General features: G+C 44.9%; 1 protein-coding gene across 2 annotated transcripts in view; it reads left to right on the forward strand.

Moving 5' to 3' along the window:
- Window positions 1-4,299: 4,299 nt before the first annotated feature.
- Window positions 4,300-27,500, forward strand: part of erbin (erbb2 interacting protein) — a 55,625-nt gene continuing 32,424 nt past the window's right edge. Inside the window, exons 1-2 of one of the 2 annotated variants that reach the window (XM_083568874.1) lie at window positions 4,300-4,359; window positions 15,180-15,260. The gene's annotated coding sequence lies outside the window, so the exon portion shown is untranslated. The remainder of the gene's footprint in view (window positions 4,360-15,179; window positions 15,261-27,500) is intronic. The other variant, XM_083568875.1, reaches the window with a different exon arrangement.

Raw genomic sequence — 27,500 nt, forward strand, 5'->3', positions numbered from 1 at the left:
TGGCCACTGCCAGAAGGTTACAACTTTGCTGTACATCAGGGGTGGCCAATTAATTTTTACAAGGGGCCACAAGAGAAACCTGAATTATGTCAGAGGGCCACACCAACGATAATATTTTAGGGATGCACCGAAATGAAAATTCCAAAAACCAAAAATGAGGAAACCACGGCCAAAACCGAAAACTGAAACACCGAAAGAAAAGATTGTCAATTATTAGAACCATTGCATTTATGGCTGAGTGTGTACTCACCTCACTAAAATCAATGCATTGCAATTTAAAGAATAAATCAATTACAAAAGTTTTTTTTACTTATTATTATAAATTATTATTTTTGTTACCATTCATAGGTATTGACAAACAGGCAGCGGTCAATTATTATTAGCAGCGGGTCTGTTAAACAAAAATAATTGACCGCCGAACGTTTGGAAGCCCATTAAAGTGAATGGAAGGTTCTAATCTACAGCATTAAGAAGAGCCGTGTAATGAGCCGCACTCCGTCCTCTACAGACGGAGTGCGCATGCTCAGATTGACTTTACTTTCCTGCGCCGCGTTCTTCTCATATTTAGAAGGCAATCGGGATGTTTGGATTTCAGGTGATAAATTAAACCCGACTTGGAGAAACTCTTTGCAGATACACCCCCTCTTGAAATTTCAGCATTGCATGTTCTGCACATCACTCTCCTCACACCGCAGACATGTTGCTCTTATCTAGATACCCGTGTGCTGCTGCGCTTTTTATTGCGTCATTACAATTGTGTTTCTGACGTGTTGTTTCGGTGATTTAGGCATTTCGGCCGATTTTTCGGTGCATCTCTGTAATTTATGATTGTCCTCACGCGGGCCGGACAGGGACGTACAAAGGGCCGGATGTGGCCGCGGGCCGTAGTTTGACCAGGTCTGCTGTACATGGAGCTTTCAACAACATGATGACTTCTTCTTTCAACTTCTCCCATTAGGGGGCGCCACAGCAGATCATCCGTCTCCAGACCCCTCTGTCCTCTACATCTGCCTCTTTCACACCCTCTACCTGCATGTCTTCTCTCACCACATCCATAAACCTCCTCCTTGTTCTTCTTCTTTTCCTCCTTCCTGGTCTCTCCATCCTCAGCATTCTCCTACTGATATACCCCATGTCCCTCCTCTGCACATGTCCAAACCATCTCAATCTCACCTCCCTCACCTTGTCTCCAAAACGTCCTACATGCGCTGTCCCTCTAATAAACTCATTTCTAATCCTGTCCATCGTCGTCACTCCCAACGAACATCTCAACATCTTCAGCTCTGCTACCTCCAGCTCCACCTCCTGTCTTTTACTCAATGCCACTGTCTCTAAACCATACAACATCTCAGGTCTCACCACAGTCCTATAAACTTTCCCTTTCACTCTCACAGATACTCTTCTATCACAAATCACTCCTGCTATCACTCTTCTCCACCCACTCCACCCTGCCTGCACTCTTTTCTTCACTTCTCTAACACACTCTACATTACTCTGCACTGTTGACCCCAGGTACCTGAACTCCTCCACCTTCTCCACCTCTTCTCCCTGCAACTGCACCCCTCCACTGCCCTCCCTCTCATTCACACACATGTACTCTGTCTTACTCCTACTGACTTTCATTCCTCAGGCATCTTCTCACCTTCCAAAATCTTGTTAAACAATCTGGTTAAAAACTCCACTGCATCTCTCCTAAACATCTCCATACTTCTACCGGTATGTCATCTGGTCCAACCGACTTTCCACTCTTCATCCTCTTAATCGCTGCTTTCACTTCCTCCTTACTGATCCTATCCACTTCCTGCTTCACCATGATGACATTTATCCAAAATTCTCTTTTTTCATGTGTTTGTCTCAGTCTCTTGTTGAATCCCTATACATTTAAGCAGACACACTATTTAAAACAACACACTGCAGTTGTGTGTTTAAGAAACATTTATTAGGGAGGTGGGCGCTCAGTGGTTAAGGCATTGGACTTTGGATTGGAAGCCACTGCTGGGCTCTTGAGCAAGGCCCTTACACTCGCTCTGGATCAGGGCTTCTGCCTAATGCCATAAATGTAAAGTATTTTTTAGATATTATTATGACCATTGAGGGTGCCAATAATTTTGGGTGTGTTACTGGAGGTGTTCATTGCAGGTGTTTGTGATGTGAATGTAGGCTGCAGTAATGTGAGGATCAGACACTAGATGGAGATCAGACACTAGATGGATATCAGACTCTGGTGTTCTGGAATTCCGCATTGCGTTTCTCAGCTTCTATGTGCTTTTACTCTCTCTGTAATCACTTCTAAACAGACATCAAAGTGACACTTGTTTATTTTTGTACTAACACCCGTTACAGGAGGTCTTTATAGGGGTAATTAAAGTATTTGTTGGGGTTATTAGAGGACATTTCCCTGTTTTATCCTTGATAATAACACAACAGCTTGTATTAAAACAGGATCAACCAAACTTGGAGGCAGAGTTTAAGCCCCGCCTCCTTCCACTGGCTGGCGAACCCTTGGAGCATTGTGATTGGTTCAGAGACACGCCAATCAGACACCGCTGTGTGCTTGTATTAAATTAGGACCAATCCGGGTTTTGAAAACAGCTGTGATGAATCCTAAACATCTCCTAGATCCCTCCATATGCGCCCTATACAGAGTATAGTAAAATGAACACTGCACTCAGTCTAGTGGTGTTAGTGTGAGATTGGAACACAGCCTTTCGTTTTTTCCCTTTTTTTTCGTACTCCTGCGCTGTTGACCTGATGTTTGGGTTGCCAGGTCCGTGCTTTCACTGAAATTTAGGCGTTTCACTGCTGCTGATTGATTAATTAAACACTACATTCATTAAAACGAGGAATCAAATGTTTCTATTAAAATAAAAAAATAGAATAAATTAAATAATAAAATATAAAATAATTTATATTAAAAAAATTAAGTGAATGGTTCTTGTTTCCACATAAATACAAAATACAAATATTTACATATATCCTTAAATGATAAAATATTATTTAGCAAAAAACAATATTAATGTATATTTCGGCCTTCCATTAGTTCTGTTCTGTAATCTGATTGGACAAGTGGTGATCAGCAGCGCGTCAGCTATCGGGATTTTATAAAACAGCTGTGTAAAATAAAGATTCACTACGTTTCACACCAAAGGGAGACCTATTTCTTATTGTACCCTCAATTAACATCTGTCCCAAGGAATCCACAGCTGGATCAAGTGTTGCCACGGTAACGCTCGGATTGACTGACAGAACCGTATCAGCATAATGACGTATCAATTTATATCATAATTTTATGTAGTAAACGCAGATAAGCGCACACACACACACACACACACACACACACACACACACACACACACACACACACACACACACACACACACACACACACACACACACACACACACACACACACACACACAGTGACTTGTTCCAAGGTTACACTGCACATTTACACTCTCCGTCAACCAATCAGATGACTGGATCAGACCTAATCGCTGTATATGGGGTTCTGCATGTGTTATACTGTAATATTATATTATACACACTGAGACTGAATCGGGTTCATTTCAATATTTAAATATGTATTACTGACGTCACAACATCAGCCTGAGCCGGCGGGTTAGGTTTTCGTTTGGTAGAACTGGCAACCCTGCTGATGTGTGTGTGTGTGTGTGTGTGTGTGTGTGTGAGAGAGAGAGAGAGAGAGAGAGAGAGAGAGTGCGGGTGCGCTGCTCCATCAGTGTGGTTGAGTCTCTGTTCAACCCGCGCACTCTATACTGTATTATAGACGAGAGTGTGTTATATGAGTGTGTGTGTGTGTGTAAGTCAGTGAGAGTGAGAGTGAGAGAGAGAGAGAGAGAGAGAGAGAGAGAGTGTGTGTGAGTGAGTGTGAGTGAGTGTGTGTGTGTGTGTGTGAGAGAGAGCGAGCGCGAGCGCGGAATCAAACCCGCACTGAGGAGGAAACACGGCTTTATTTCTCTTTTACATTTCAGTGATTGTGGAGAGAAAAGTGGCTTTTTAACTGCATTCCTCTTTATTTCTCCTCTTTAACACACCGGAGTGATTATTCTGGAGTCACAGCGCGGATCAGGAAATATTTTATTTCGCGAAGAAATCTGACTGAATCGAACTTTTTTCCTGAGGTAAAATGCTATGCTAATTGGGATTTAGCGATAGCTAGCTTAGCATGCTAACAGCTCTGCTGAGGGGAAGCGCTCGGACTCGGCTTGTGTCCCCGCGATACTGCAGCTCTGAGCGGGGTTAGACCTCCACACCCACACCCAGGACCGGGATTAGACCTCCACACCCACACCCAGGACCGGGGTTAGACCTTCACACCCAGGACCGGGGCTGATACAGGTAACCCTCAATTCATCATTTATTACCAGTGTGTGTGTGTGTGTGTGTGTGTGTGTGTGTGTGTGTGTGTGTGGTTTCTGCTTCCTTGTTGTTAGCCAGGTCATGCTAATCCTGTCAGAGTTTTTATATCCTTTTTATATCGAATTTAAGTTTATAGGAATAAATCCGAGGGAATGAGTTTACCTGAACAGGTAAAACAGTGCGAACACACACACACACACACACACACACACACACACACACCCGAGTGCATCTTCCTATTGTTTCTCTGCACCAAACTCAGTAATGTTTCGATCTGAAGATTCCCTTTGATCAAACAAATCTACAAATGTCCAGATGTTCCACTTTATTTTCATTAAAAATCCTCTCTTAGCATGAAGAACAGTTTCACACACACTCAGCAGCCCGGCACTTTCATTTCTCCAAACGATCAGCTGAAGTATTTTGCTGCGTCTCTTGTGCAACTCGTCCCAGAGCAGTTCAGTTGGATTGAGGTGCAGTGACTGGGCAGGTTGAGGTGCAGTGAGGTGCAATGACTGGGCAGGTTGAGGTGCAGTGAGGTGCAGGGACTGGGCAGAGTGAGGTGCAGGGACTGGGCAGAGTGAGGTGCAGGGACTGGGCAGAGTGAGGTGCAGGGACTGGGCAGAGTGAGGTGCAGGGACTGGGCAGAGTGAGGTGCAGGGACTGGGCAGAGTGAGGTGCAGGGACTGGGCAGGTTGAGGTGCAGGGACTGGGCAGGTCGTTCATGATAGACATCACTCCAGACGTCTCGGACGTACGCTTCGACCTTCAGAGTTCAGTGCAGTTTATTTAATAAACATGTTCACAAAGTGTTTATTTATAATCTCAAATCAGGGGAGATCTTTCAGCTCTGATCTCTCCTCAATAAACATCCAGCAGCACTTTGTGTACATGTTATAATACACACACACACACACACACACACACACACACACTACTCTACTATTTATTTATTTATTTGTAAAGCATGTATTACTTTATTATTCCCTTCACTGCAGTTATTTACTGCTTCTAAATAAATGATCAGTTACACAATGTGTGTGTGTGTGTGGTGTGTGTGTGTGTGTGTGTGTGTGTAAGAGAGAGAGATGGATAGAGCAGGTAATAGGATGAGGAAGCTTCAGAGGGATTACAGACACTTGGAACACTTATCCTGATAATGACTAATCCCTACTTTCTACATCTACACAGAGAGAGAGAGAGAGAGAGAGAGAGAGAGAGAGAGAGATTACAATCACCTGTAAAACCTTAATGACATCAAATCACATCATCTCTGATCTGTCTTCATCACAGGATGGGGGTCAAAGGTTACACTACCTACACTTTTAGCGCTTGTTACTGATGGTGTGTGTTGTGGTGTGTTGTGGTGTGTTGTGTTGTGGTATAGTCTGGGATAGTGGTGCAGATGAAGCAGTGCTGGAAATGAAACCCTGATTCTGATCCAGATGATGTTCAGTGGACCGGGATGGAGTGTGTACTGTGGTGTTATTGTGTGTCTGGATCAGTCTGAGGTATAAACTGAACCAGGTTGTAATTATGTAGATTCATACCTGAGGTTGTTTTGTGTGTGTATGACGTTATGACATTTACATTTATAGCATTTGGCAGATGTCCTTATCCAGGGCGACACACAAATGAGAAGCTATGGGGTTAAGGGCCTTGCTCAGGGGCCCCAGAGTGGACGCTTGGTGTGGCTGGGATTTAAACTAATGACCTTTGGATCCAATGCCTTAACCATTAAGCTACCACCTCCCCTGCTTTTGTGGAGCCTGATTGGTCAGAAGGTAGTGATTAACTCTCTATAACAGCAGCTCTGACAGTAGTGCAGGTTTATATACGTTATCGTTTCCGTAGCAACGGCTCGTACGCAGGGACGTGTAAAGCGCACGCTCTACATAACTGCTGTACGGAGAAATCTACAGTGTTTATGTAAGGGGTATGGAAGGAGTCTCCAGTGTCGTGCTGAGGAAGTGTACTTGTGTGTTGCTTCTGAGGAACACACACACACACACACACACACACACACACACGATTGTTTTTGTTTAAGTTTTTTGTGTTTATAATCCAATCGTTACACCCTATACCCCCCCCCCCCCTCACACACTGCAGAGCTCCTCCCCAGATGTGTATAGTGTAAGTGTGTGTGATGTGTAGTGTAAACACACACTGATGCAGAACAGAGACAGAGCTGGAATAACACCAGTCTAAATGTTTCTGCTGTCTCTGTGATGTAGTCAGACGTCTGTGTACTTCACCACACTCTCGTCTCATGTGGGCGTGGCCTGGATTTTTTTTTTACGTTTATATAAGAACCAGTAGTAGTTAAAGATCCAGCATCGTTTAAAGCTAAATAAAATAACACTAATGAGTGTGACAAGCCAATTAGGAGTGTGATGTACCAGTTACATGCTCAGATCATGCTACAAACCCTCATGGAGACACCAGCAATGTGTGCTCCTGCACTGCAGCCTTGGTGTTTATTAATCTGATAAATGTGAGTGTGGTATTAAAGGTTGTTAATAGATGATAACGGTGTGTAGTGTAGTGCTGTTTAAGAGACACATGATGTGTTCTATGCCCTGAGTGATGTTCCAGTTCTTGTGTGTGTGTTAATGTGCTGTAAGTCTGAGTTTTGTTCTTTCGGCTGTCCTGTGGTTCCTGCTGTTCTCCAGACCAGAGCTTCAGAAACTCCACACATGCATCAGAACCTCAGTGTGTCTAACCTCAGTCAGGATGAGTTGTGTGATAAGGGGAATGAAGAGGTGTGTGTTTGAACGATTAGGCTAGCATGAGTGTGTTGTGTTTTGAAGTTGAGCTGAGATCAAAGTGAGTGTGAGGATATGAACTGAGCTTCACCTGGCCATGTATAGATTAATAACTTGAGACCAGTAAATTTCACTTTCTGTGTGTTTGAATTTCTTTAGTCTGCATCTGATCTCTCAGAAGGATCAAAAACCAGAAGTGTGAAGCCCTGTTCTTTATCATCTCTCATGTGTGTATGATATTTTTCACAACATTAAGATTCTGATTTAATATAAACTTATGAGAATGAAGTTCTCCTCCGAGTCTGGTATCTCTTACAGGTTCCTCCTCATTACATTTGGGTGAGTTTTTTTCCTCACCTCTGCCTCACTCATTAGGGATAAATTTCTGAAATAAAATGTATATTCTGGCTCTTTATTACCATGTTTTTCGCCTGTGTGTGTGTGTGTGTGTGTGTGTGTGTGTGTGTGTGTGTGTGTGTGTGTGGTGGTCAGTGTTGTACAGATAAAAGTGAACTGAATGAAATGTGAACACGGGTATGATACAGATCACCTCGTTAAGTACAAACTGTGACTTCTACTGGATTCTGGCATGTCTCGGAGGTCAGAACACTAATCTCCTTCGTGCAACTGTAAACTGGGCTTAGTGGATCTGGGGAGGTGAATGACGCTCTCCTCGAAAGACTCGAAGGATAAAATAAATCTTATAATAATATAATAAACCAATCAGACTCTAATATCCCTCAAAACTCATGATCAACCGCATGCTGATTTTCTGTTAACGTTTACTCACTGTCTCTGTCATTGTTTACCTGATAAAACCTCACTGATCCGTCAGATTTAAACATATTCCTGTGTGTTCTCTAAAGTGTTTATCATTTCATCAGTTTTAATGATTAATATTAATAAAAGGTGTAATAAAAAGCAGCCACCCAGATGAGACAATGTCCATTGTTAAAATCACAATACAAATAAAACTGAATTGTAATTCAGTGAGGTATGAATGGTGTGTGTGTGTGTGTGTGTGTGTGTGTGTGTGTTAATTAAAGGTCATGCACTGAGCTGTCTGTGTTTCCTATAAATATTTCTGACCTTCAGCGCTTTTAATAAACACTTCATTAGTTTATTAGAGTGAATCTGCAGTATTTATAACCCAGCAGTGAGCGTGTGTGCACGTGCACGCGTGTGTGTGCTGCTGCTTATGAACTGGTTACTGAAGCAGTGTAGAATAACCGAGCTGAAGTTCAGTCATGTGATTCAGTTGAGGAATAAAGGACTGTGTCCCTGTTCAGACGTGTGTATGTGGTGTCCTGCAAATAATCACGGTTCCAGGATAAAGTAGCACTGGAGGCGTGTGCAGATGCGATTAGTAGGATGTCATTGGTCACAGGAGGAGAGATTGTCTCGCTGGATGTTTGCATCATGCGGTCATATGATCTGCTCCCTTTACAACATGGCGCTGAAGGAGATTCTGCAGAGTAGAGACGAGACGCTGAGGAGCAGAGACGAGAGGCTGGCTCTTATTTCACTTTATTTTCTCTCTCGTAGTGACCATGCTTTCCCAGTGTGTGTGTGTGTGTGTGTGTGTGTGTGTGTGTGTGTGTGTGTGTAGTTCATGTTTAACCAGCAGACTAGGTGTATGGTCCAGTGCCTCTTCTCAAGCATCTACATTTTATTCTCAGTGGCTCCGGTGGTGTGTAATATCCAGGGAAAGGTTCACTGACACACACGCACACGCAGGCACACTACCGGACTAAACACAACAAGCAGCAGCAGTAGTCAGACATGTTTCTTACCCTCAGTAAGAGGAATCTGCACAGAAAAGCTCAGGTGTGTGTGCAGTGAAAGGATCAGATTAACAGTAGGTCTGTAATGGTTCTGTTGATCAGCTGATGACTCCAGGACTGGGCTTGTTTCATTTAGTTTGACTAGAGTCTATCACCAGCACTGTTCTCTTATTACAGTTTACATATACACTACATACAGCTCCACTCATCACTCCTTTATTGTATAGGGTGTGTGTGTGTGTGTGTGTGTGTGTGTGTATATAAAGGTGAAGGAGATGCTGAGAGTGTGTAGGGCTAACAGCAGACAGGAAGTGCTGTAAAGCATCTCTCGCTCTCTCTCGCGCTCTCTCTCACACTGCACACATCTAATCTCTCCTCACCTCTACAATAGAATTCCGATAAAAAAAATACATTATGGCTTCATTATACAGACCGTGTGTGTGTGTGTGTGTGTGTGTGTGTGTGTTTAATTGTCTCTCAGAGTCGTGAACTTTCTGTTTCATGTATGACATACTGATAATGAATAACATACAGGAGGATCAGGTGGTGTGTCAGTGGTCACTGTGCACTGTATTAGGATCACTGTAAGGACCCCCTCGTTTGTGTTCAACCCGGTCTGGTCTACTGTTGATCCACAACATGTGTTGTGATGTCTGAGCTGCTTTTCTGATCACCCCAGGTGTAAAGAGTGGTTATTATGGTCCCATATCCTTCCTAGTCTGACTCTCTCTTTTTATTTCACTTCTGCGTTTGTGTTCGACTGATTGGATCAAATTAAATCCTTGATTGAGTGAAGGTATGTTTGGTGTCATGGGGAACATTAGGTCTGTTCTGGAGGACTATTCTGGACTGGGGATTGAATCCTGATTTTGTGTTTGTGTGAATGCAGTCTTGTTTTTATCAATCATCATGTTTTGTCATTCTGAGAGATTATTTGGTTCCTGTTCAGCCTGTTTCTCCTGATACCTTACAGGTACACTGCCTTTCCCTGAAACTCTGCAGAAATTCCTTTTACAGTCACACACAGGTGTTTACATCAACCTGTTTAAAGGTGTGTGTGTGTGTGTGTGTGTGGGGGGGGGGGATCAGACCTCAAAGTCCAAATGATCTGGGACCTGAGTGTTCCTCAGTCTAGCAGGAAAGAACCGGGGTGGTGTGACAGTGACGCGACCTCACGCCCACCACAGGTAGTATTGTAGACACACCTGCTGTGTATAAATACACACATCCGGGAAATGTAAATCAGCATTGATCAGATTACATGTGAGGACCAAAACATCCCTGTTCTTCAGGTTTCTGTCTCTTTCTGCCATCATGGTGATTTGAGCTGTGCTTAAAAGTGAAAGCTCTGACCTCAAACCTCCTGAAGGCTGGAACATCTAACTGAAATGGTGTTTCAACTTTTTATCAGTGTGACTGTGTGAAGGCAATGTGAGTGGGTTTAAAGACTGTAATATGAAACCTGTTTGGGTTTAGCGTTTAAGTCTATATTAGTGTAAAAGTGTGTAATTTGTGATATTGTGCTTATGGAACTTGAATGAAATAAAGCAGATGCTATTCATTTATGGACGTGACTCTTTGCAACATTCCAAAATATGACCACACAAAATACATCATCCATGTTTCTGTTATGGTCATGACCCCTGGTTTAGGTGAAGGCTGAAGGGTGTGTTTCATACCACGTAGTGTTTCTTTCTCTCGCTGTGTGAAGCTCCAGTGCTGAGGTTTCTGACTCATGACCTTGAATTTTTCTAAAAATACACATCTTTAAAATAAAACTCAGCCACAGCTCCATAAATAGGTTTAAATGTTTGTGTGTGTGTGTGTGTGTGTGTGTGTGTGAGAGGGAGAGAGAGGAGACTGAGTATTTCAGCTTGTCTTCATTCTGTGCTCCAGGCTGAATATAGTCGCTCACACGAGTGACGTTTATTCTCTTCAGCACGACACTGCAGTGTGGAAACATCTTCCTCCTGTTTATCTCCTCACAGTCCTCATCATCCTCAGAACACTATTATTTATTGAACTACACACAGTGTTTCTCCTTAACTCTGGAGCGCTCAGGGGGCTCCTTAATAAACAGGCTACAAAACTGGGCTGCAAACTTGCGTACGCCACTTTTCCTGTCACCTCACGCTGTCCTGTCACCTGAGCTCAGGCGAGTTTAGTTGAGCGTAGTTGAGCTCAGGCGAGTTTAGTTGAGCGTAGTTGAGCTCAGGCGAGTTTAGTTGAGCGTAGTTGAGCTCAGGCGAGTTTAGTTGAGCGTAGTTGAGCTCAGGCGAGTTTAGTTGAGCGTAGTTGAGCTCAGGCGAGTTTAGTTGAGCGTAGTTGAGCTCAGGCGAGTTTAGTTGAGCGTAGTTGAGCGTTACAGTATGGTGAGAGATGTGTGATGGACAGATGATGCTGATCAAGCAGATAATGAGAGAGAGGTAGCTGATTATGGTACTGTACACTTTGTATTCCTCTGTCAGTGGGTGCTGTGGGTGTTATGTTTCTCATTAGATTGATCTTTCAGGAGTGAGGAGTTGAATGTTTGTAGGCTTTATAAGGATGGAGTGATCTTTCACTCCGGAAGATAAACAGATGAGAGATGGATTATGTGTGTAAAGTGAGTGGTTAAAATTCAGCCTCTCGCTGTCTTCTCTTCATTTGTCTTCAGGTTAATCTGTGATTGGATTTGTTGTTTCTCTGTGTTTCTTGTGGTGATGTGAGAGTTACAGGAGCATGAGATGATGTTGATCCTGATCCTTCATCATATGAACATCATCACATCATGTAGCAAACGAGACTCCGTACTCAGGCTGTCAGTGCAGGAACCTACAGCTATGAGTCAGACTTTACTCAGAGAGAGAGAGAGAGAGAGAGAGAGAGAGAGAGAGAGAGAGAGAGAGAGAGAGAGAGAGAGAGAGAGAGAGAGAGAGAGAGAGAGAGAGAGAGAGAGAGAGAGAGAGAGAGAGAGAGAGAGAGAGAGAGAGAGAGAGAGAGAGAGAGAGAGAGAGAGAGAGAGAGAGAGAGAGAGAGAGAGAGAGAGAGAGAGAGAGAGAGAGAGAGAGAGTGTCTGCCTAGATAAGAAATGAGAGTGCACTTCAATAACCACAGAAATCATGTGCATGTATGCACACACACACACACACACACACAGCAGTATCAGATATTGGTCAAGTTTATTTCTATTGCGCTTTTCACAACACACATTGTCTCAAAGCAGCTTTACACAAATTAACAGTGAAGGTGAAGGTGTGTGTTTATCCCTGATGAGCAGCATGGAGACTGTGGCAAGGAAAAACTCTCTTAGATGTTATGAGGAAGAAACCTTGAGAGGAACCAGACTCAAAAGGGGAACCCATCCTCATTTGGGTGACATCAAGAGTTTGATCATAAATCTTTCAACACTACAGAACACTGGAGAGTGAGAACTAACATGAGCACTGGAGTATAAGATTATAAGTGATGTTCTTTCTGCAGTCTTATACAGTCTCTATGGTCAGTAGCTCCTAGTTTTATAGGCTCAGCATTTGTGATCATCACAGATCCAGCATCAGCTTCTCCATGCCAGAGCCTTTAAACACTCCAGGAGGTCTAGTGTCAAAACCACACATGTAGCGGGATCCAAATGGCACTGGCACGTCTCTAGATGGTTCGGGATGTTTGCGAGTTCGGCATCTACTTCTTCAAAGGTCCGTAATCATCACGAGGTGGGAGGTGACTGGAGCTGGAACAACCTCAGGGTGTCTCGGGATGGCGAGAGAAAGAGAAGCAGTGGAGAGGAATTAGCGTAGCTGCTGTTCATGATATTAACAGCACAAGTTGATAATGTGATGTGATCAGATGTTCTGGAGCACAAGGTTATGATGTGATGTGTGTTATGTGTAGAACTCGCTAAAAACATACGTCTTTAATCTGCACTTAAACTGGGAGAGTGTGTCTGAACCCTGAACACTGTCAGGAAGAATATTCCAGAGTTTAGGAGCTAAATGTGAAAATGTTCTACCACCTTTAGTGGACTTTGCTATTCTAGGAACTACTAGAAGCCCAGAGTTTTGAGATCTCAGGGAGCGTGACGGATTGTAGCGTGTTAGAAGACTGGATAGATACATAGGAGCCAAACCATTTAGTGCTTTATAAGTGAGAAGTAATAGTTTGTAGTCTTTTCGAAACTTAATAGGAAGCCAGTGTAGAGACGATAGGATTGGGGTTATGTGATCATATTTTCTTGACCTTGTGAGAACTCTGGCTGCTGCATTCTTGACTAACTGAAGCTTGGTCCCTCACTCTCTCTCTCTCTTTTTTTCCTCGGTCTCCATCAGACACAGTATCTGATCTCTCTCTCATCTGCTTCTCCATCCCTGCTACCACATACCCTCTTCAGTTTGCCTGTAGTCCAAATAGGTCTACTCCACTCCTCCCTCCCTCCATGGACTCCTCCTTCCCTCCACTCCTCCCTCCTGTCCTGCACTCCTCCTTCCCTCCCTGCAGTCCTCCCGTCCTGCACTGCACTCCTCCCTCCTCCCTCCTGTCCTGCACTCCTCCCTTCCGTCCTGCACTCCACCCTCCTCCCTCCCGTCCTGCACTCGTCCCTCCCGTCCTGCACTCGTCCCTCCTGTCCTGCACTCCTCTCTCCTCCCATCCGTCCTGCACTCCTCTCTCCTGTCCTGCGGAGAATGAAATCTAAGAGATTGGGAATAATTCTCCTTTTAGTGCTCTTCAGCCTTTGATCCTAGCAGCTTCTTTTCTGTTTGAAATAAAGCAGGTTCTGATGTTGATATGGTGAAGAGAAGTGAAGTGTGTTTGTGAGATTTATGGAAGGAGTCTCCAGTGTTAGTGTTTGTAGCAGCCTGTAACAGCACTTTCCCAGGATTATTCCTCCCTTCTGCACCCTGGGTTTTGACTCTTACTCTTCAGAAAATAAACTCTTTTTAGGTCAAAGTTTTCACATCTCTCTCTCTCTCTCTCTCTCTCTCTCTCTCTCTCTCTCTCTCTCTCTCTCTCTCTCTCTCTCTCTCTCTCGCAGAGTCTGAGTTATTATTAACTCATCGGTTTCTCTGGTAGTTTCCGGCTATTGATGGTTAACTACTGATGAAAAGATTCTAAACCAGTTCACACTCTTTGTACACAGTGGAATCTCTCACCATCTTTATCTACAGTAGTGTAATTAGTGTAGAGAAGTGCATATGTGTGTGTGTGCGCGTGTCTGGAGATGCAGCTCAAATCCATACATCTTATTTTCACTTCCAGCTGAAAGGGGAACACTGCAGGGTTCTCATTTGTGTGTGTGTGTGAGTGTGTGTGTGTGAAACAGATAAAACAGTGAGGGTGTGTGTGATTTAAGCAGAAGTCTGCATAACTGTTTAGTTCTATTCAGTGTAATTTTGTACCTGTTCTGTCTCGTCTGTCTTCTACTATATTGTCTCTCCTCTTGTCTATCTCCTTTTTTTTTTCCATGCTGTCTCATCTCTCCTTTCTCTCGTCTTGTCCCGCTTCTGTCTTGTCTCTCTCTTGTTGTCTCTTCTCCATCCTCCTCTCGCTCCTCTCTGTCTTCTCCTCTCTGTCGTCTGTTCTCTCTCCTCTCTGTCGTCTCGTCTCAGTTGTCTCATCTCTCTCCCCTCTGTTGTCTTGTCTCACTCCTCTCTGTCGTCTTGTCTCCCTCCTCTTTTATTTCATGCCTTCTTGTCTCTCTCTTGTCTCCAGACTTGTCCTGTTTATTGTCTCTTCTTGTTTTTTAAATTTAATGGCACTCCTTTTATGGTCTCTTGTCTTCTCTCTTCACTTTTCTGTCTTCTGGTCTCTCTGTACTCTTGTCCAGTCAGGGAGCTCAGACTCTCAGCACGTCTCTTTGTTCAGACTGTAGGAGGATGTAGAGTTTGATTTTTCTGCCTCTGAGGAATAGGCTCTAAACATGTGCAGTGACCTTTGACTTGTACACCAGCCAACAATGTGCTGTTGCAGGATCACACACACATCACACACGGAGACTTAAGACTTAAAGCATGCGTGCTGAAATTTCCAGCCGTCACGTGCGTGAATGTTGTTCATGCTTTGAATCTACTTTAGAAAACACGTGAACGCGTTACAGGCCTGCAGTTAGTCTCTGTAGTCTGTAGTTTCTACATAGTGTAGGACCTGGTGACTGAACCCCAGCTGCAGTGAGTGTGTGTCTGTACCATATCCTAATCAATCATCTCTATCAGACCATCCAGTTCTTCTGCTTCTGCCCTGAAACTCTGAGTTAAACCCCAAACCCTGTTCCTTTCAGGTTCTTGAGATGCGTCTCACCCTTATTGGATGTGTCTACATTGCTGAGTGAGATTCTAAAACGCGGATCATACATGAGAAGGTAAGATAATTTTGTGTTCTTCTGCAGGTTCTGTGGGCCAGCATGAAGTCCTAGATCTCAGTGAGGAGTGTATACTGCAGTGTGTGTGTGTGTGTGTGTGTGTGTGTGTGTGAGATGAGGATGTGTAGTGTAAAGCTGAGTGACTGCAGAGCTTCTGTTCTGCTCTCAGCTGGATTTCTCTGCTGTTTTAATAACGTGCTGATAATTACTGAACAGCCCACTCTGCGTGTGTGTGTATGTGTGTGTGTGTGTGTGTGTGTGTGTGCGCGCACGCACCCCATTCTATACAAATCACAATTATTCTGCTCTCCACGCTCAAGTGGTCACAACCATAACTACATGTTGTACAAACATCTATTTCTGAACAGGAAGTGCAAACATACCATAGATGTTTACTCAGTGTGTGTGTGTGTGGGTGTGTGTGGACTCTTTTTAATGCTGTTGTTTTTTTAGCATGCAGTCAGAAACGTGTGTGTTGTGTACTGGATTATAAAGCATGTGTTGATGTGAGAAGCAGAAAGGAATCTCCTTTGTTTATATTTTGGGGAAGAAGGGCAGAAGTTTTGCCCCGGTTTTAATTCTGAGCTTGACTTTGATTAATAAGTGATGTCTTCCTCTCCCTTCTTCCCTCCCTCCCTCCCTCCCTCCCTCCCTCCCTCCCTCCCTCCCTCCCTCTCTCTCTTTTCCTCCCTCGTCCCCTCTCCCCCTCTCCCCCCCTTCCTTTATCCCTCCTCCTCTCTCCTCTTTTCCCTCCCTCTCTCATTCTCTCCCTCCTCCTCTCTCCTCCTCTTTTCCCTCTCTCCTCCTCTTTTCCCTCTCTCATTCTCTCCCTCCCTTTCTCTCTCCTCCTCTCCCTGCCTCTTTACTTCCCTCTACTCTTTTCTCCTCTCCCTCCTTCCCTCGCTCCCTCCCTCTCTCCTTCTCTCTGCTCCTCTGACGTTCCTTACTGTACACAATGTCCACAGTGATTAGGTTTTCTCTCACAGCTGTAGTACACATTAGAGGTGAGGAGGTAAATCAGGTATCTGTGGTCGTGTCCCAGGGGCTTCATCAGCATTCAGAGTCAGAACTGTGACTGTCAGAGGTCATGAGTTCAGACATAACAGCGTGTTCCAGCTGGTAGTAACAGAGCACAGGAGTTACTTTAAACTTCACCAAGTGACTACATCAGTTTACACTCCACTACTGCAGAATCTCTCACACACACACACACACACACACACACACACACACACACACCAGGCTATGTCTGTAGTCCAGTTAACCCTGCTGTGTGTGTGTGTGTGTGTGTGTGTGTGTGTGTGTGTGTGTGTGTGTGTGTGTGTGTGTGTGTGAGACTAACGGTAAAAGCCATTTAACAATTCTTATTCGTGAGGTATTTAAACAACAGGATGGTACCAGCTCTTCCTCCTCTTTCTCATCTTTATTCTTCCTGTTGCTCCTCCACTCCCTCATGCTGGAGATTGTGACATTGTGATCAGTATTATAGCTGTTAGTGTGTGTCTGTGGAGCTGCGTTACATAAACAGTCTGCCTTGTATTTTTTGCTGGTCTTTGGCTCAGTATCTCCATGGATCTGTGAAGTGAAGTGTTTTGGCATGGCTTCATGCTTGGCAGCGAGGTTCTCGTCGGAAACTAGCATCACTACTACTACTTCCTTAATCCAGCCTGGACGTGAGGAGTGACTGAGGAGCTCTGAGAGTTCCTGAAGTCCAGCAGGTGTTCTCTCTGATCCCCTGTGCTGTTTGCTGTATTCCATGACCGTTTCTTGGCACTAAACGCTTTTCCTTTTGCACTTTTCTCCTCGTCCAGACTCCTGCAGTGAGTCTTTATGGGTTCAGGCAGGCAGATGGCAGGCGTTTAAGTGGGACATGTTCATGGTCAGTGGGTTCACCAGAGCGAGAGACTCCCTCCCCAGTCTCACCCTGGACCAACGATGAAGCTCCAGAACCATGCAGACTGTCAACTCTAACTGACCATCTGCTAATCGCCATGCACCAGATACACCCCTGTACATAGACCACCTTAAAAGAGTAAAAAAGAATAAAATAGACTAATTCATCAGTGTGTAGATCCACAATGTGGTTCAGGTGAGGAAGTGTGAGCAGATGGAGTGATAGAGGAGATGTGCAGCAGAGCAGTCTGGGTAACAGCAGTAGTATCAGTATTAACACTGGTGTCTGTCTGCTGTGGCTGTGAACAGAGGAAACACCACACTGACTAAATTATGGAGTTACATTAAATATCACAGAGTTTAGTGATCAGAGTTTATGGAGAGATGATGAGGATCAGAGGGAGTCCAGGGTATGTTGTGATCAAGATAGTGATGTGCTGATGAGGAGGAGGATCAAAGGTGTACTTAGTGTGATGTTTTCTCCTCACTAAATTAGGATTCATATATCAGACTGCTCAGGTCGAGTTCTCGTCACTGGAGAACTCTGTATTTTTGTTCCTGTTGTTGATGTGCTCGTCACTAACTCCACTCCACTCTATAATTCTGTCATCTTGTGTTCCGTCAGTCATCCTGAGAGAGGGAGAGCTATCACATGCTTCTTACAAGACGTTAAGTCACTGATATCATCTTCCCAACCTGTTAGTGCAGCAGCAGGACCTACCTCTGTTATATTACTGCCATGTTTCTCAAACACTGAGCTCTCCTTATTTTCTACTGAGTCAAATGATCTTCCTTCATAAAATAGGTATGCTCTATACGTAAATCATCTACAGCCAAATAATAATTTATAAACCCATCAGTGAAACGGAATAGTGTGGAGCTTCTCCTCTCTACATTAGATCTCCGTAAAACATCACAGAGCACAGAAGCAGAGAGAATCTGCTTGTGCACCTGAGCGCTTAATGGAGAGCAGTGAAATGTATTAAAACATCTGGAAGAAATAAATTACACCTGTCCCTCAGAGCTGACCTGCTCATCCATCCCTGCTCCTGCTCCTGCTCCTGCTCCAGCCTTACTGCTGAGAAGCACTAATCACCATCACACTCTTCAGTCTCTAGAATAATCACCATCACACTCTTCAGTCTCTACAATAATCACCATCACACTCTCGAGTCTCTACAATAATCACCATCACACTCTCGAGTCTCTACACTAATCACCATCACACTCTCGAGTCTCTACACTAATCACCATCACACTCTCGAGTCTCTACACTAATCACCATCACACTCTCGAGTCTCTACACTAATCACCATCACACTCTCGAGTCTCTACACTAATCACCATCACACTCTCGAGTCTCTACACTAATCACCATCACACTCTCGAGTCTCTACACTAATCACCATCACACTCTCGAGTCTCTACACTAATCACCATCACACTCTCGAGTCTCTACACTAATCACCATCACACTCTCGAGTCTCTACACTAATTACCATCACTCTTGCGAGTCTAGAGTCTCTACACTAATCACCATCACACTCACACTCTCGAGTCTCTACACTAATCATCACTCTTGCGAGTCTCTACACTAATCACCATCACACTCACCCTCTCGAGTCTCTACACTAATTACACTCACACTCTCGAGTCTCTACACTAATCACCATCACACGCACACTCTCGAGTCTCTAAACTAATCACCATCACACTCTCTAGTCTCTACACTAATCACCATCACACTCACACTTTCGAGTCTCTACACTAATCACCATCACACTCTCGAGTCTCTACACTAATTACACTCACACTCTCGAGTCTCTACACTAATTACACTCACACTCTCGAGTCTCTACACTAATCACCATCACACTCTCGAGTCTCTACACTAATCACCATCACTCTTGCGAGTCTAGAGTCTCTACACTAATCACCATCACACTCACACTCTTGAGTCTCTACACTAATCACCATCACACTTACACTCTCGAGTCTCTACACTAATCACCATTACACTCACACTCTCGAGTCTCTACACTAATCACCATCACACTCACACTCTTGAGTCTCTACACTAATCACCATCACACTCACACTCTCGAGTCTCTACACTAATCACCATCACACTCACACTCTCGAGTCTCTACACTAATCACCATCACACTCACACTCTCGAGTCTCTACACTAATCACCATCACACTATCGAGTCTCTACACTAATCACCATCACACTCACACTCTCGAGTCTCTACACTAATCACCATCACACTCACACTCTCGAGTCTCTACACTAATCACCATCACACTCACACTCTCGAGTCTCTACACTAATCACCATCACACTCACACTCTCGAGTCTCTACACTAATCACCATCACACTCACACTCTCGAGTCTCTACACTAATCACCATCACACTCACACTCTCGAGTCTCTACACTAATCACCATCACACTCACACTCTCGAGTCTCTACACTAATCACCATCACACTCACACTCTCGAGTCTCTACACTAATCACCATCACACTCACACTCTCGAGTCTCTACACTAATCACCATCACACTCACACTCTCGAGTCTCTACACTAATCACCATCACACTCACACTCTCGAGTCTCTAAACTAATCACCATCACACTGGGGTTATTTGCAAATTTGACACAAGGTTATAACCTTTCAATTTTATCTGGAAATTCAAACAGTGTAATCAGATAACATCCAAAAGATTTTAGTTTAGATTCTCTGGAGTCTGATTTTAATTAGACTGATTTACTCACTTGTTCAGCGTCCCATGTTGAGTTGCACTGTAATACACACATTAACGCTCAGCACACACCAGACGTTTGGTCTGAAGGTTGGAGTGTTTACATGTGCTGGCACTTTGTTTTGGAAAAAGGCGGGATCCGGGCCGAGATGAAAGGTTTGGAGTGTAGTGTGGAAGTGTTTACGGTGTTGGGAGACTGGAGATGTTCCCCAGCACTTGTTCCACAAGCTTCTGGTTTTCCTCCATGTAATCCTCTGTGTCTCTTGCTGCTGTCTCACTGCTGTCTGGCCTAAGATCCCACGCCACGCTCGCTCCTCAGAAGCAGGAAAACAGCAGCTTTGTTGAGCTTCACCTTGAATGGAATTAATTCATAAGCCTGAGTTCTGTCTCGCTAAACCTCCTGTCCCACTCTCTGTCTCTCCGTCAGACTGTCTCTCACATCAGGGTGTCTCACTTCCTCCCCTACAATATGGCTCTTCTCAGCAGCCACTTCCTGGGCACTGTGTCAACATCTCAATAACACTGAAAAGGAGACGTGTACGACTCTACCTTTCTCACCTTCACTGCAGCAGGCCTGCCTTCATTCTGATCTGTGTTCAGTCTGATCTGATCTGTGTTCAGTCTGATCTGATCTGTGTTCAGTTTATTATAATGTGTTTAGTATTCAGTTTGTTGTGTTTAGAATCAACACACACACACACACACACAGACACAGACACAGACACACACACACAAAACTCTCTCTCTTATACACACACCACACACACACACCTCACTCACTCACTCACTCACACACACACACACACACACACACACACACACACACACACACACACACACAGACACACAACTCTCTCTCTTATACTCACACACACTCACACACACACACACACACACACACACACCTCACACTCACACACACAAAACTCTCTCTCTTATACTCACACACACTCACACACACACACACACACACACACACACACACACACACACACACACACACACCTCACACTCACACACACAAAACTCTCTCTCTTATACACACACCACACACTAAATAGAGCTAAATATATATAGCGTGCGTGCGTGTGTGTGAATTACGTGAGAGTGTGACTAAGATCTGAAGCTCATGTCCTGTCACTCAGACTCTGATCACTGCAACGTTGAGGAACATAACCTGTGTGTTTATAAATTTGTGTCAACTTCCTGCCACCATATCCTGTCCCTTTCTTTCTCTCACACACACACACACACACACACACACACACACACACACACACACACACACACACACACCAGTGTAGCAGCAGTTCAGTGTGATCTTTACCTCATTAATGTTTTGTAATATCAGTTAATTTACACTGGATTTTTTCTCTCTTGAATAAACAGCTCCTTACAATTCCAACCAGAACCATTTGTGGCAGCAGGCACATGCCCACCCCGGCTGGCATCCACCCACCCACTGCCACAAGTGGTTCTGGTTATTATCCATGATGTTGCCTCATGAACATGCTCTTATATCAAATACACAGAAAAATAAAGTACTGATCAACTGGAATGTTGTGGATGCACCATCATGGATAATAACCAGAACCACTTGTGGCAGCGTGTGTGTGGACACGTGTGGACACGTGTGGGTGTGTGGAGAAAATTTGTGATCATAATAAAATAAAAATAAGTGCTGTAGTATGATGGGGGAGAAAACAATTTAAGGATAAAGAATATAAAGGGACATGACAGAACAGATCTAAAGCACACTAATCAGTCTCTCTCTCACACACACACACACACACACACACACTTATTATCCTTCTTCTGCATCACCGAACTTCTATAGGTCTTAGAAGTGACTGTCCTCTCCTACAGTCCTGAGTAAACGAGTCTCCTCTCCTACAGTCCTGTGGGACGTCTTTAACTCCACCACCATTAAGGAAGTGTTCCTGCTTTATGGAACACTGAGAAGCGCGCTCGGCCTAATGGGTAATGTGTGTGTGTTGTCATGGTGAACTGCTGTCTCAGGGTGTCTTTTTTAACGTCTCTACTACAGCGTGTTTAGGAAACGGATCAACATACACCATCACCACAATTAGCTTCATAGGCAGGGTTTCTGTGTTTGTGTTTGTGTGTGTGTGTTTGTGTGTGTGTGTGTGTGTGTGTGTGTGTGTGTGTGTGTGTGTGTGTGTGTGTGTGTGTGTGTGTGTGTGTGTGTGTGTGTGTGTGTGTGTGTGTGTGTGTGTGTGTGTGTGTGTGTGTGTGTGTGTTTGGGAGTTTTAGTAATTGTTTTCCGATCTGCTGAAATTAATCCCTGTATGTCAATTTTGCTTTAAATTCTCAATGGAGTTTCTCTCTCGCCCTCTCGCCCTCTCGCTCTCTCTCGCTCTCTCTCGCTCTCTCTCGCTCTCTCTCTTTTCTCAACACTTTTACTGTAATCTCATATATAATTTATTACTCAGCAGTTAATGCAGGGGATTAAAACCAGCTGCTATTCCTGAACACACAGCTGTTTGCCTCCGCACACACACACACACACACGTGCACATACAGATCAGTATTGAGCAGTGTTCAGAAAGGTAGGTGTGTGTGTGTTGTCAGAACTCATGACCTTGATGTGGATTGAAGGTGAACTGCATCTGAGTGATGTTCTGTGTGAAGCTGTGGTGTGGAAACATGACAGAGTTGTTAGGAGTGGAAATGTTCCAGAGTCGTATCCTGTTTAATCTGAGTGTGTGTGTGTGTGTGTGTGTGTGTGTGTGTGTGTGAGAGAGAGAGAGAGAGAGAGAGAGAGAGAGAGAGGGTCAGGAGCTGCTCTACTCTTAATGATGGTCACCCTCACAGATCCTCCTCCTATCTTAGCTTTCTGCTCAGCTCAGCTTACAGAGACTCGACTACACACTTTAATTTTCACACTTTAATCAGCTGCTAGTATACACACACACACACACACACACACACACACACACACACACACACACACACACACACACACACACAGGTGATGAAGTCCAGCACTGCTGTGTCCCTCACTGGGTAAAAACACTGAGAGATAAATATTAATATTCAAAGAGAGATTTTGTTGAAATGAAGACCAGCGTGATGTTCCTCATCATATCGCTCCTGCTGATCTTCTGTAATAACGTGTCTCTCCTATCACACACACTGTTTATATATCTTCCTCTTTACATGATCTCACTCACTCCTCTTCTAGAAGTGTTTTATCCTGGTCAGGGTGGTGAGGGAGCTTCAGATCTTCTGAACTGAACACCTGACATGCTCCTGAACCAGGTGGAGAGAGTCGGTGTGTGCTGTGCGCTTCAGGGATTAGTTATCAGCTCTTAGTTTCATTCTAGTTTAGTTTATTAGCAGACGCATCAGAAAGACAGTCAAGTTCCTCTCAGAACACTCCTCTCTGCAGATCAGATTTTTATTGAAGTAGTTTCCAATAGAACCTGGAGGTGCTGAGAGGAACTCACTGAGAAATGATGGAGCTGAAACACTTGATTCATCCGACTTACTGAGGAGTAATATCCCTATTACACTACTAATAACATGGCTGACCTTTGACCTCTACAATGAGAAACACTCTTCACCCACATGTTTACCTAAAACGCCTCAGATTAGCATTAGCATGCTACTGTTAGCTTAGAGTAAAACCACAGAGCAGATCCAGCATCAGGTTCTGTCCTCTGCCTGTGAACCCGATCTCATAGCAGGAGGAAGACGCCGCTCGGAGAAAGCAGATCGGATTTACTCGGCCTCGTTTCGGACCGGGATCGCCCGGACAATAGAGGCTTTTGTTTCCTCTCACACTTAGGACCACTGAACTTTCAGGAGAACAGTGAGAACCAAAACCACGGCGTGAGAGAACCGGAGGAGCAGGTTCCTCTGCCCTCGATACCGATACCATGGGGTTTCTCTGCCCCACCCTTTACAGAGCTGTTCACACACAGTACTGTGTGTGTGTGTGTGTGTGTGAAGACAAAAGAGTGGCACCGTGTGTGTGTGTGTGCGTGTGTGTGTGTTTTGCAGGGCTCTTCTCCAGCTCTGTTCTCATTAGTGCTACAGGAACCTGGAGGTTCAACACATCATAATCAGCAATGATGTCACAGTGATGTCATCACACACCTCATTTTATAACACATGATGTAAAAGTATGATTATACAATCAATTTTCTGCCCAATTATAAAAGTTACAGGTTTGACAGATTTTATTGTTTTCTTTTTTTCAGTGCGTGCGCGCGTGTGTTTATCATCATACACCCCTCTCTCTGCAGGAGTCTCTTATTCAATTATTCACACACATACATACACGCATGTCTGGAGGAGAAACACACACCTTTACACTCACTGACCTCTATACACACACACACACACCCTCCTCTCAGATGGACTGAGATGCAGACACCTGACCCCCACTACACTCATGACACGAGTCTCATCATGATAAGAGTGGAGTAACCACACACTCTCTCTCTCGCACACACACACATGCGCACACACACACACACACACACGTACATTTACATTTGGCAGATGCTCCTATCCAGAGTGACTTACATTTATTTCTTCCATACAACTGAGCAGTAATGGGGTTGAGGGCCTTGCTCAGGGGCCCAGAAGTGGTACCTTGGTGTGGCTGGGATTTGAACTACTGACCTTCGGATCCAATGCCTTGTTTACTAAGCTACCACTGACTGCTCAAAACCAGTCAGAGGCCTTAGATACACACACACGGTTATGGAAATAGAGAAGGTTAAAAGTCGAAGTGTGTGGTGAGCGTTTCAAAGAAGTTGAGCGAGGACTTCCTGTACAGAAAGACAAGAAGGTGATGGTTGCAGCAGAGTTGACGGTGAGGGAGAGGGTGGGGGGGGGGGGAGAGCGCGAGAGAGAGAGAGAGAGTGTTTATATAATAAGGGGAGAGAAACTGATTTTCCACCACTGATCTACTCCGTGTGTGAAACATGAATGAGAACCTGAACAATGACAGAGCAGATACAGATACAGCCTGGTCACAGCTCCATTAAAAGCCTAGAGGTTTTCATTTCTCACCTCAATGTGTGTGTGTGTGTGTGTGTGTGTGAGAGAGAGAGAGAGAGAGAGAGAGAGAGAGAGAGAGCAAGAGATGAGCTGTAAGGTGGGATGGTGTGTGACAGATTCGTGCTGGATCTCCTGCTGGTTCTCCATACGGATTTGTGAGATGATCTCTGAGTCTCGAGCTTCACTTCAGATACAAACCACCATCACATCTTAACACTGACCATGCAGCGGTGTTCCAGCATTACTATAGCAACCGGAACCTGTCTAAATATTTATGAAGTGTTTAAAATCTGTGTGTGTGTGTGTTGCAGACCTGGTGTGTGTGTGTGTGTGTTGCAGACCTGGTGTGTGTGTGTGTGTGTGTGTGTGTGTGTGTGTGTGTGAGTGTTGCAGACCTGGTGTGTGTGTGTGTGTGTGTTGCAGACCTGGTGTGTGTGTGTGTGTGTGTGTGTGTGTTGCAGACCTGGTGTGTGTGTGTGTGTGTGTGTGTTGCAGACCTGGTGTGTGTGTGTGTGTGTTGCAGACCTGGTGTGTGTGTGTGTGTGTGTGTGTGTGTGTGTTGCAGACCTGGTGTGTGTGTTGCAGACCTGGTGTGTGTGTTGCAGACCTGGTGTGTGTGTTGCAGACCTGGTGTGTGTGTTGCAGACCTGGTGTGTGTGTTGCAGACCTGGTGTGTGTGTTGCAGACCTGGTGTGTGTGTTGCAGACCTGGTGTGTGTGTTGCAGACCTGGTGTGTGTCTTGCAGACCTGGTGTGTGTGTGTGTGTGTTGCAGACCTGGTGTGTGTGTGTGTGTGTCTTGCAGACCTGGTGTGTGTGTGTGTCTTGCAGACCTGGTGTGTGTGTGTGTGTGTGTGTTGCAGACCTGGTGTGTGTGTTGCAGACCTGGTGTGTGTGTTGCAGACCTGGTGTGTGTGTGTGTGTTGCAGACCTGGTGTGTGTGTGTGTGTGTTGCAGACCTGGTGTGTGTGTGTGTGTGTTGCAGACCTGGTGTGTGTGTGTGTGTCTTGCAGACCTGGTGTGTGTGTGTGTGTGTGTGTGTGTGTGTGTGTTGCAGACCTGGGGTGTGTGTGTGTGTGTGTGTGTGTGTGCGTGTGTGTTGCAGACCTGGTGTGTGTGTGCGTGTGTGTTGCAGACCTGGTGTGTGTGTGTTGCAGACCTGGTGTGTGTGTGTTGCAGACCTGGTGTGTGTGTGTTGCAGACCTGGTGTGTGTGTGTTGCAGACCTGGTGTGGGTGTGTGTGTGTGTGTGTGTTGCAGACCTGGGGTGTGTGTGTGTGTGTGTTGCAGACCTGGGGTGTGTGTGTGTGTGTGTTGCAGACCTGGGGTGTGTGTGTGTGTGTTGCAGACCTGGGGTGTGTGTGTGTGTGTTGCAGACCTGGGGTGTGTGTGTGTGTGTTGCAGACCTGGGGTGTGTGTGTGTGTGTGTGTGTGTTGCAGACCTGGTGTGTGTGTGTGTGTTGCAGACCTGGTGTGTGTGTGTGTGTTGCAGACCTGGTGTGTGTGTGTTGCAGACCTGGTGTGTGTGTGTTGCAGACCTGGTGTGTGTGTGTTGCAGACCTGGTGTGTGTGTGTTGCAGACCTGGTGTGTGTGTGTTGCAGACCTGGTGTGTGTGTGCTGCAGGCTGTGTGTGTGTGTGTGCGCTGCAGGCTGTGTGCGTGTGTGTGTGTGTTGCAGAACTGGTGTGTGTGTGTGTGTGTGTGTGTATACGCGTGCAGGTATTTTGGCTCTGACCATATGTTTTCTGCAAGACCATCTGTTACCATGGCAACAGCAGTAACCCAATTGCTTATGGGATGTCTGATAGGGAGAATTTTCTGGCTGTGGTTAGGTGTGTGTGTGTGTGTGTGTGTGTGTGTGTGTGTGTGTGTGTGTGTGTGTGTGTGTGTGTGTGTGTGCCTGCCTGCCTGCCTGCCTGCCTGCCTGCCTGCCTGCCTGCAATGTCGATGTAGAAATGCAGAAGTGATGAGTTCAGGTCTTTAAATGTGGTTGAATGTATATCTAATACGGAAGTCTGTGACGTCTGATCAGACGCTTTCCTGTAACTACACACACGAGTGTGTGTGTGTGTGTGTGTGGTTGATATTTTTTAAACACATTTGATGTTGTGGGAGACAATAAAATATTTCTTAGTGTGCTTCAGAGAGTATGTGTGTGTATCAGCAGAACACTTTGTCTACAATAATTTTCGCAGTCACAAAGAACTTATGGGTCATTGTCCAATGAACTATAATGGCCTTGTACACACACACACATGCGTATTTGACAGGACAGGTGTGTGTGTGTGTGTGTGTGTGTGTGTGTGTGTGTGTGTGTGTGTGTGTGTGTGTGTGTGTGTGTAAATTCTGGACAAGGTTTTCACAAGGAAACTGTTGTATTGTTGAAGTTGTGTGGGAGGAGAGGAGAGTAAGGAGCTCATTCAGATTTCTCACACACACACACACACACACACACACACACTTCCCTCAGGCCCCGTTCACACCTGGCATTAAGACAGGCCTGACTGGGGTATGTTCATTGTGTGTGTGTGTGTGTGTGTGTGTGTGT

The sequence above is a fragment of the Silurus aristotelis genome (genome assembly GCF_946808225.1).
Source record: "Silurus aristotelis genome assembly, chromosome: 18".
NCBI lineage: Eukaryota > Metazoa > Chordata > Actinopteri > Siluriformes > Siluridae > Silurus > Silurus aristotelis.